The sequence below is a fragment of the Camellia sinensis genome, chromosome 4 (genome assembly GCF_055761805.1).
Source record: "Camellia sinensis isolate YWXY chromosome 4, ASM5576180v1, whole genome shotgun sequence".
Lineage (NCBI taxonomy): Eukaryota > Viridiplantae > Streptophyta > Magnoliopsida > Ericales > Theaceae > Camellia > Camellia sinensis.
The window spans coordinates 27,072,483-27,084,400 of NC_138964.1; the positions used below are offsets into that span (position 1 = coordinate 27,072,483).

An 11,918-nucleotide genomic window follows, 5' to 3' on the forward strand; every position below is an offset into this window, starting at 1 on the left:
GAAGGTATTTTTGTGGATCCGAAGAAAATAGAGGCTGTGGTGAATTGGGATCGTCCTACTAACGTGACCGAGGTGAGGAGCTTTTTAGGGTTGGCAGGCTACTACCGTAGATTTGTAGAGGGGTTTTCATTGATTGCGGCACCATTAACACATTTGACCCGTAAGAATACCAAATTTGAGTGGACGGAGAATTGTGAAAAGAGTTTTCAAGAATTAAAGAAGCGATTAACTTCTGCCCCAGTGCTTACTATTCCGTTAAGTGGTGAAGGATTTATTGTTTATAGTGATGCCTCTCATCAAGGGCTCGGTTGTGTGTTGATGCAACATTTAAAGGTAGTGGCCTATGCATCTAGACAATTGAAGAACCATGAACGCAATTATCCCACCCATGATTTAGAGCTCGCAGCGGTTGTTTTTGCTTTAAAGTTGTGGAGACATTATTTATACGGGGAAAAATGTGAGATATATACTGATCATAAGAGTTTGAAATATTTATTCACACAGAGGGATTTAAATTTGAGGCAAAGGAGATGGGTTGAACTGATTAAGGACTATGACTGCACCATTAATTATCACCCAGGAAAAGCTAATTTGGTGGCCGATGCTCTTAGCCGAAAATCTACAGGGAAATTAACTCACATTCAGGGCATTCAATTTAGTCTCTTACATGAAATAAAATCTATTGGAGTTGATCTAGCAGTTGGGAAGTCGGGATCCTTGTTAGCTACAATTAAAGTGAGACCTTTGTTAGTGGATCGCATTCGAGAAGCCCAAGGGAAAGACTCAATTTTGGAGAAGACCCGAGCTCGAGTGAAAGATGGTACTCTGTTAGACTTTATTATTAAAGAAGATGGTGTGTTGATGTTTAAAAATCGGTTATGTGTTCCAAATGAGCCCGAGATAAAAAGGGAGATATTAGATGAGGCCCATAATTCACCTTATGCAATGCATCCGGGGAGTACAAAGATGTATCGAAATTTAAGAGAAAGTTATTGGTGGCCAAATATGAAGAGAGAAATAGCAGAATTCGTGTCAAGGTGTTTGGTATGTCAGCAGATTAAAACAGAGCATCAACGCCCAGCTGGTTTACTTCAACCTCTTCCTATACCTGAATGGAAATGGGAGCATATTGCCATGGATTTTGTTTCGGGCCTGCCTCGCACACAGAAGGGGCATGACTCTATTTGGGTTGTTGTGGATAGGTTGACCAAATCTGCACACTTTTTGGCTACTAAGAAAAACTTTTCACTTGATCGATTAGCAAAAATTTATGTGGATGAAATTGTGAGATTGCATGGTGTGCCGGTATCTATTGTTTCAGACAGAGACTCGCGCTTCACATCCCACTTTTGGCCTAGTCTTCAAAATGCCTTGGGTACTAAACTGAGATTCAGTACAGCTTTTCACCCCCAAACCGACGGGCAATCCGAGAGGACAATTCAAACTTTAGAAGACATGTTGAGAGCTTGTGTCCTAGATTTTCGAGGTAGTTGGGATGAACACTTGACCTTAATAGAATTTGCATATAATAATAGTTATCAATCAAGTATTGGGATGGCTCCCTATGAAGCTTTATATGGGCGAAGATGTAGAACTCCAGTATGTTGGGATGAGGTTGGAGAGAGAAAATTGTTAGGGCCAGAGATTGTTCAAATTACTACCAATAAAGTGCATATTATTCGAGAAAGGTTGAAGGCGGCTCAAAGTAGACAAAAGAGCTATGCAGATAATCGAAGGAGAGATTTGGAATTTCAAGTGGGAGATCATGTATTTTTACGAATCTCGCCATGGAAGGGAGTGATGCGATTTGGTAAGAAAGGCAAACTAAGTCCAAGGTATATTGGGCCATTTGAGATATTAGAGCGCATTGGCAAGACTGCTTATCGTTTGGCCTTACCACCTAGTCTATCTCGCATTCACAATGTGTTTCATGTATCCACATTGAAGAAGTACATGCCTGACCCATCACACGTGTTAGATTTCCAACCAATCCAACTCAAGGATGATTTGTCTTATGAAGAGGAAGCCATAGAGATTGTGGACATGAAGGATCAAGTACTACGTTCCAAGACCATACCACTAGTAAAGGTATTGTGGAAAAATCATGCTTTGGAGGAAGCTACTTGGGAGCGGGAGGATAATATGAAAATTCGATATCCACATCTTTTTCAAGGTATGAACTAGACTAAACAAACGAATAAATTTCGTGGACGAAATTTTCCTTTAGGGGGGTAGAATTATAATATTCCCAACTTTTCATCTAGAGCCAAACACACTCCTATGTTAAACTCCATTTAGGATATCTAAACCCAACTCCAAACTTGATGGTAGGTGTAACCAAACACCCCATTTCAACACAAAAAAAAAAATTAGAAGTGCAGATTTTTTTTCTTCATTCTTCATTCTCTAACTTCTCTCTACTTTCTCTCTCATTTTCCTTTACTTTCTTGGAGGCCAAACACCACACCTTTGCTCCACCCTTACACCACCACCTTGACCCACCATCTCCACCACCTCCGGCCACCTTATCTCGCCGGAAAATGGGTCCGGTCGGCACTCCTTGAATCCATCCGAAAATAACACAATAGAAGCACAAACTCTAGATTTTTCTTAATCTTTTGAAGAATCAAAGCATGGGATTTATTTTCTTGATGGATTAGAGGCTTGTACTTGGTAAGAATCTTTCTCTAAAAGTTTAGTTGAAGGTTTTACATATTTTGAGTTAGAGATGATGAAATTTTTGTGTTTTAGATCTATTATGATTTGGGGTTTGCTTGTTGAATTTTATACTCTCAATTAGTTTCCATGAATGTTTTACATGTTTAAAAAAAAAAAAATGGTCAATTTGATGGTTGATTTGGAGATTTAGATTTTTGGGTTAATCTAGGGTTTGAATGTGATGTAAAAATTGGGGATTTTGGTGTTAGGGAATTTATATGTTGAAATTGAGTTGATAAATGATGGATTGGGTATCTCTATGTTCTATGGAGGAATTTTATAAGTGATTGAAGAGATTTTACTTAAGTTGTTGAGTTTATACAAAAATGTTGATTTTTGACTTTTGTAGTAAATTGATGGTGGTATTGTGCATATAAATTGATTGGATATTTAAAAAGTTACTAACTCAAAGATGTTCAAAGGATGGGTGTTATGGAGATTGGATAAGTTATTTGTTTGGGTGATTTAAAGTTGGAGGAGTTCTTTAGCTTGCCATTCCTTAGCATAATTTTATTTAGGATCATTTTTGTAGATGTTGTAATTTTCATTGAAAGCTTTTCCTAATTTGAGATCCTATTTACTAATTGTTAGGATTGGAGGAAGGCATCTCTCCACCTCTTGGAAATTAATTTGTAGAGTTTCAAATCTACACTTTTGCTATTTTTGGAGGTGAGTATACTTACCATGGAAATTACCTTACCTCTATCTTTATTACAAAGTTTGAAAATAATTTTTGAATTAAAGGAAGTGAATGATACATTTCATCATGATATATGTATAAAAAGAAAATCTATAAATTTATTGAGGCCAAGGGTTGAGTTTTAATAAAGATACGATTTCATTTGTATAATGAAGCATTAATTTTTTTATGAGAATTTATTTAAGTTGAGTCTTTCAAATTTTATGATGATGATGATTGAATGACAGTGAAATGTTATGTGAGGGTATTTATTTTATTGATCATATAACCGAATATAGCCTTTGGGGCCACAAGGGCCAAAATGCTTTGGGGTCCTGGGGACCGAAATGTTTTAAGGACCATAAGGGTCGTTGTATGTATAAGGGGTCCTGGGGACCGAAACATTGAAACAAGAATTGAAGTGCTACGATGACATGAGCTATGCTCCTATGGTTATGTTCTGGGTAACGGTACCGTCACCACCTAAGTCGCGAGGTAACGCGACCCTAAGGCTATGTAGTGGATTGTATGATGGACAGGAAATCTTAATGTATTGAAAAGTTATATTTTTGTTTACTTTCATTATCCAAATGTATGTTTTTTTTTCTGCCTTATGAGATTCCTTGGAAAAATCCTGATAACGTTTTATGAAAATTGTATTGCATCATTTTTATTTTTATTTTGTATAAATTGAAGTCCAATTAAGCTCTTATGTTTAGTATCTTTATTTTGAACCCTATTGGTAGGAGCAAGTTTTATAACTCCATGGTATTGGTATACTCATTGGGCTTTAGCTCATTCTTTTAAATAATTTTTTTTCAGATTCATAGACTTTTGTGTGGCTCGCCTCAACTTGGAAGACTAGAATTTTTTTTGAAGGATCACAGGTGGGCATCTTGTGGTTGAGGTTTTGCTTAGGGTCATTCTAGGATGTAAGCTTACCCTTTTTTTATGAAGGAGGTTGATTGTAAAAATTGCTTATGAAGTTGGATGTATTGATGGATTCGTGATTAGTATGTATTATATTTTTTTTGGGAGGAAATGCTTGGGAACTATCTTGTAGCATGATAATATTTTTTTGTCTTTGAATAGATCATCTCATATATGTTAGGCAATTGAAAGGTGCTATAGCGTTTGAGGTGCACCCTCTTGGCAGGGTTTTGCCTTGCCAAGATTGGGTCGTTACACATACTAATGTATATGCAATCAAAAAAATTTGTACACTCATGTATATGAATATTTTATAAGCTAAGGTCTACAATATTATTAATATTATTTTTCCAATTTGAAAATATAACCTAGAGACCTTAGATAAACATACATAATCAAAACGATTACAAAAATAAACTATTTCTTCATTTTTTTTCCTAAACATAAATATAAAGATGTCAATTTATGAACTAATTTAAATGTAACGACCATTGAACATCCTTGGTTAGAATACAAAATAATGCTGAGTGTGCTTTTAAATTTTATAAAATATATAATATTAAAAAAAAACTATATTTTACATGGTCAAACACAAAACCTTATTTTCAGTCCAGGTAATCCAAACACCACATAAAAAAAAAAACTGCTGACAGCTCCCCAAATTGTACAAATAATGCTGTCAGCACTCCCTATCAAGGCCATAGAAGTTATGATCTCATCATATGTCAGCTATTTTTTTATAGGCAAAGTTATGATGTCATCATAATGTCATCTCAGCCATTTTTTTATATGCAAATTCAATAATCTCATCCGAGGGTGAGGGTGGAGAAGAAAGGCACACAATCAATAACAGCGAAAAAAATATAGAATAGCAAAGGATAATGAACAAAAATGGATGGGAACATTGTCCAGTAGGGGGCCACAACTAAATATTTGGAGCATTGTCTAGTTGAAAAAAAATACAGAATATGACAATCTGGTGGATATTACAATATACTATATCACCACCACCATCATCAACATGTTTCTCAGTTTTCTTCTTATATTAGCTGAAGCAGCTTGAGATGCCACGGCTATGCCTGCATTGAACCATGTTCAGATGACTAATTTAGAACCATTACTGCTAGATCAAATCCCAATCAGGTGAAGTTAATGAAGATAATCCAACTTGATCACTTACATATGGAATCAAAAGATATTCGTTATCTCTCCTTCAATTGCATTAGAGTACTTCCATAACTTCCATTTTAATGCCTTTTTTCCCAAGTAGCTGGAAATTATGCTATTGTGACCCCTCGGAAAACTGGTCCACCATGTATTCATTGACTCAGTTAACATTTAACAACAACAAAATCATATCCCAAGAAAAAGCAAGGAAAAAGGAAAATTTTTAAGGAGCAAATTTTCTAGGGTTAAAAGGCTAAAAGATTAAGTGGCTCAAAGAAGGTGATATTAATTCCAAATTATTTCACATGGTTGCTAAAGGGGATGGAAAAAGAAATTTATCAGCAAATTAGAGGTCAAACAAGGGGTGTTTGTAGATTGGGAAGATCAAATTGTCAATAAGATTTTTAATTTTTATACAAATCTGTTCTCTAATGGCTGTGTTGAGAGACCAAGAATTGAAGGGCTTGATTGGTCGCAAATTAATGAATCTAGGTGGTTGGAACGACCTTTTGATGAGGTGGAAATTAAAGAAACAGTTTTTTATTGTGAGAGAGATAAAGCTGCTGGACCTGCGGTTTCACCATGGCTGTTTTTTAGGATTATTGGGATGTAGTGAAAAAGGATTTGCTAAGTGTCTACTGAATTCTATGAGAAAGAAGTAGTTAATCTGTGTGCCAATGCATCTTTTATATGTTTGATTCCTAAGAAAGAAGACTCGTTGAAGATTAGCGATTTCAGACAAATCAGTTTGGTCACACCTCTGTATAAGACTTTGGAATAAGTGCTTTCAAAAAGATTTAAGGACAATTTTGGGAAAAACAATTTCCTCGGTTCAAGGAGCCTTTGTGAAGGGCTAAGCAAATCTTAGGGAATAGGATTCTCTGCAAAACTATTATTGCAATAACGCAAAGATGATGGTGATTTGGGCTTAAAGCATCTACATACACTACCACTAATTATGTTTTGGGCTTAAATTACTTACCTAAACTACCATTGCAAGATATTTGTTCATTCCCTCATTGAACCATCATTTAATAATCGTTTGCGTTTGAGTGCAAAAGATACACACTTGCGTTTAGTAACTACTCTTGTTTTTCTTTTTGTAATCGCTTGCAATGCAATGAAATTTTGCTAGTTTTATGATTTAGCATAAGAAAAAAAAGTTCATTCATGAATTATAGTTTTTGCATTATACATGGTTCAAAGTTGAGAGACTTGATTATCATTTAGCATCTACAGTTCAATTTATGCAAAATTGAGAACCATAATTAAACGTTAGCAACTAAAATGAATATATATATATAAATAAATAAAAAATCAATACCAAAACGAAAAACGAAACAAAAAATTTAAAAACATCAAGGGGCATACCTGGTATTTTTCTGCCAGATAGAGCTGCAAGTGCTACATATATGTTTTCAGGATCTTGAGGTTGAAAATCAAAAACAAAGGCCTAGAAAAGAAAGAAATGTGATGAGAAAATTATGTTAGAATAAATAAATGCGTGTTCAAATTGGCCTATTGGATAGTAAGACTCTGTTTGGATGGAGGGAAAGTAAAAAGGGAAGGAACTCAAATCCCAAAACCCAATAAAAATTATGAAATTCCCACGAGAATATGAATCAATCAAACCCTCCATCAGATGATTAGATGAGAAAACCTCAAAACCCATTAATATATAGTTGTGAATATGTCTGCACTGTATATTGCATTGAAATCATAAAGAATAGAGAAGAGAATGAATCAGAGAGACTAGAAATCATCCAGCACATTCAATGTTTTCCACACAATGAATAAGGAAACAACTTGGAATTGCAACCCAAATAAGTACCTCATTACTAAAACCAGTTAAAGTACCACATCGATCTGCAAAAGAAGAAAAAAAAAATTGTTTACACCAATGAATATCCAAGAAGAAAAGAGAAAACCAGAGTGAGAGAAAAATAATAGCATAAAACAACTATCACAAAAATAATAATAAATAAATAAATAAATAGTAGAAGAAGAAAAGGAAGTGGTGCTTGAGTGGATTTGACTCTTTTTGGAAGAACAGATCAGGTCTGGAGGGACCAATCTCATTGAAAATAAATAAAAAATAAAATTCTGGAAAGTCCCTGCTACGATAGCAAATCGAAAAAATATTGAGAAGCAATAATTCCAGCTAGAAGAAGAACTATCAGAAAAATTTGGTCGATTATATCAAATCAAATATGCAAACTATGAGAGAGAGAGAGACCTCTCATTCTCGAACCATCGGAACACAGGTTTCGAGATCAAACCTGTTAGTTCTAAGAGGCTTCTTCTTCTTGAACCATGGGAACACCGAGATCGATTCGACGCAAATAGAGCACGAAATACAAGTTTTGAGATCAGATCCCTGTATTTCTAAGAGAAATTAGCGAAAACCCTAACAAGCTTTGAGTTCTCGAGATCAGGTTTCTAATCATATAAACCCCAAGAAAGAACAAGAAATTGATACATACAGATTTTAATAGATTAGCATGACAGAAATCGATCAAGAAACACGACAAAGTGAGATCAAAACAAACTCAATTTAATACTTACGGTGAAGTGTAGAAATCGAACCAATAGTTTCGATTCGTCTATAACTCCTCGCTTTCAAAGGCAAATCGCAAATCAATTAGAGGGAAATTGAAGAACACATAGATCCAAAGCCTAAATAAAATGATTACTGAGAAATCGAAGAAAAATCAGCAGATCCAAACCCTAGACGCCATTCTTGCAAACTTTCTCTCACTAAAAAGTAAAAACCCTCATCTCTCACTCACGGTTCTTTTTATGAGAGAGGAATTTTATAAAATATTTTTTTTATCCGATATATAGAAAAACGCAACAGGCCTTCCTCTTCCTACGGGGTGACATGACGTTTTTTTTGAAAGAAGCACAACCTTTTCTGCAGCGTTTTTAAAAACGTTGTTATATAAGCGCCGGCGTAACCTATATTTCTCGTAGTGAAAGTGGTGTATCTTATAAGACTCGAGTTTCTTATATTGATTGGATATTAATGAGATTCATGCAACATTCATTGAAAATTTGTTTCACTTTAATAGATAATTGAATTGATAGGTACCCAAAAAAAAATTAATTAATTTATAATTTCTCTTTTATTTATATGTTAAAGTTGAATAGATGTGACTTTTCTTCTGTTCATGTTAAAATTAAATAAATATTTTTTTTGTATTAGTTTAATATTAAATATTAGTTCATTTCTTATTTTTAAATTGAAATATAACAATTTATAACCATTGACAAATAAAAAGTTATATACATCTCGACCCCTTTGAATTTAAAATGATGATGCCGTCCCTGAACATGTGAAAAGCGTCAAAATGTGACCGACCCAAATGAGCCCACTTTACCATATAGTGGAGTTTAACTTGGCAATTTCGGTTGACAAGCTTTGCGTTCTTCTTATATATTTTTTGGTTTAAAGAAAAACTAAATAAATAATAAACAAACAAGCCAGCAAAGCACAGTGGGAAGGTTTTACAACAAAATTGGGACCAATATTTTAAAAAGCAGTTGCGGTCACTGTAGTTGTACCGTAATAATTGTGGTAGCGCAATTACAGTTGCGGCATATAAAGTCATAGTGTAATAGTTGTGATAATCATAATCGTAATTTTTTTATTTTTCACACAATTTGAAAAAAACTTACCGATCCATATTTTTTTTTTCCGGAATTACATTTATTAGGATTTAAAATATATTTGGATTAATTTTTGTTAATTTTCAAATATGATTCAATATATTTCATATTTTCAAATCACTAAAAAATGAGTTTTTTACATTTTATTTCATTAGTTAATAACTTTAAAAATTATTGATTTTAAATGTCTACAAATTATTTTTGACCAATACATGAACTAACTAAATAAAAAGATATTCATAATTATTAAATGAAATGATTATAAAAATAAAAATTGTGCTATAAAAAAAATTTATTTTGAGGCATTTTTTTAGACAAGCTAACTAAATAAAATTATTTACAATTAAGTATTAAATGAAATGATTATAAAAAGTAAAAATTGTTCCATAAACAAAAATTATTTTTGAGTTTTTTAAAAACATCCTTTAGACAACACATTATAGTAACAAAATGGAAAATATTTATAATTAAATATTAAATAAATGCTTATAAAAATAAATATAATCAATGTTTATATATTTTTTATTTTACATGCTAATTTAATGAAATAAAAATTTTAAAAGCATTATAAAGAAAATAATTTCATATAAGATTTTTTCTTAAAATAAAAATTTTAAAAACATTATAAAGAAAATAAATTCACATAAGATTTTTTCTTTGGGCTTAGATCACTTCAGTATTTGTTTTTTTTTTTTTTTGTAAACTTTTATTATTAGATTTATTTATTTTTTTAGAAAAGAAGCTACTCAGAATATTATAAAATGATGTAATTAACGGTATGTAACGGACCGTTATGGCCGTTATAGTACCGCTACGGCCGTTACATAACACCGAAACGGCCATTCCATATGTGAATTTCTATCACACTGCTATAGCGCCCTTAACGGATGGTGATAACTACCACAACCTTTACGTAACAACATTACATAAATGTTGCAATTGCTTTTTAAAATCTTAATTACATAACGGTTGCAACCATTTTTTAAAATTTTGATTGGGACTAAAAAGTTTGAAGAGCTACAATCTTATAATAATGTAGTAGGGTCAAGAAACCAAAAATGGATAACAATGTAGTAAGGTCATGAAACCAAAAATGGATTCATAATTCGATCATTTTTGTGTTGGAGAATAAACCAAGTTTAATAATTTTTTTGGATTTTTATATTATTTAATCTATTTTAAAATTATTTGATGTTTAAAGAATTGGATGAACCACCAATAATTCTCAAATAGTAATTTTATATAAAAAAAAAATTTAAATGGTCTCAAAGGTCCCATTATAATGTGAATTATATAAAGAGACATGCATAAACACATGTTATGTATTGAGAGATAAATATGAGTTTTTTTATAATGTTGAAATTACTAAACGTAACACTCCAAAAAAAATTTCTTCGTATATTTTTTCCAAATGCAACCGTTCAATATAGCACTCCAATGTAATACATTAAAAAAAAGTTAAAGTACTTTTCTCAAACGTAACAACGTAACATTTCAAAAAAAAATTATTTAGTTGTACTTTTTCTAAATGTAATGCTCTAATCAATGTAACACACAAAAACTCCTTAGTGTATTTTTTTCTAAACGTAACACTCCAAAAATGTAACACTCCAATGTAACACACTAAAAAACTCATTCGTATACTTTTCTCAAACGCAACAATGTAACATTTCTGAAAAAATTTCTTAGTGTACTTTTCTCAAACTTAACACTCCAATCAATATAATATATAAAAATTTCTTAGTGTATTTTTTCCAAACGTAGCAACTGCTCTAATATAATACGCTAATGTAACACCATAAAGCCACACCAACAGAAATGCCGATTTTCACGTTCGATAACAAACACTTCAGCTACCAAATCTCCTAAAAAGAATCTTCCACACCTCACATTTCCATTCTCATCCCAAAAGCGAATAAGAAAAATGAAAAAATAAATTACAAATGGGCATTTACGTAAACTCAAATTACACCAAATCAAATAAATATAATTTTTCAAAATAAAAAGGATTAGTTGGTTCTCAAGAAAACTCTTAAGACTAAATAGATGAATATTCCCCCTAATAGCATTTAAATTTTCCTAAAGAATTTTATGCTATGAAATATTTAAATTATCTATTTAATTTCTTATTTTGATTAAGGTTGTAATGGTATACAAACTTTTTAATAACAGATAAATTTTATCCATGATTCCTCTATTTTATTTTGTGTCATTTTGACTCATTTACTTTTAATTGTAACAAATTATAAAGTTCTATTTAGTAATCATTTCGTTTTCAGTTTATATTTATAAAAATTTTAAAAATTGTCATAAAAACTTGTTTGATAATTTTTTTTGGTTTATAAATAGTTGTCTCAGTTTGTAAATTTGAGAAAAAAACATAAACTCAAAAAATGAGTTTACGTTGATTTTTAAACAGAAATTTAAAAATTTGACTAACAATTTTTTTTTAATTAATTTTTTTCGATAAATTACAAACACACTCCCTGAGGTTTACTTAAATTACAAATTATCCCTATGATTTTAAAAATTACATTATGCCCCCTAAGGTTTATAATTTCATAACAAATAGGTCATTTTATTAATAAATCATCAAGTTAATTAACAGTTTTTAATAATGTTAAAATTTTATTTTAATTAATAATTCAATGATTTTATTATTGTATAGGTAACAGTTAGAAATTTCACTTTTTTAATTAATTCTGTTAAATATAATCTTTTGACAAGGAGATATTTGTAATTTTCTAAACTACAG

General features: G+C 31.8%; 1 long non-coding RNA gene across 1 annotated transcript; it reads right to left on the reverse strand.

The window, feature by feature from the left end:
• Nucleotides 1-5,024: 5,024 nt before the first annotated feature.
• LOC114294552 (uncharacterized) lies at nt 5,025-8,386 on the reverse strand. The gene is made up of 6 exons (XR_014365569.1): nt 8,060-8,386; nt 7,774-7,871; nt 7,326-7,360; nt 6,866-6,947; nt 5,508-5,630; nt 5,025-5,406 (listed from the first exon to the last, which is right to left on the reverse strand). It is a non-coding gene; the product is annotated as an uncharacterized LOC114294552 (long non-coding RNA).
• Between the last annotated feature and the right edge of the window lie 3,532 nt (nt 8,387-11,918).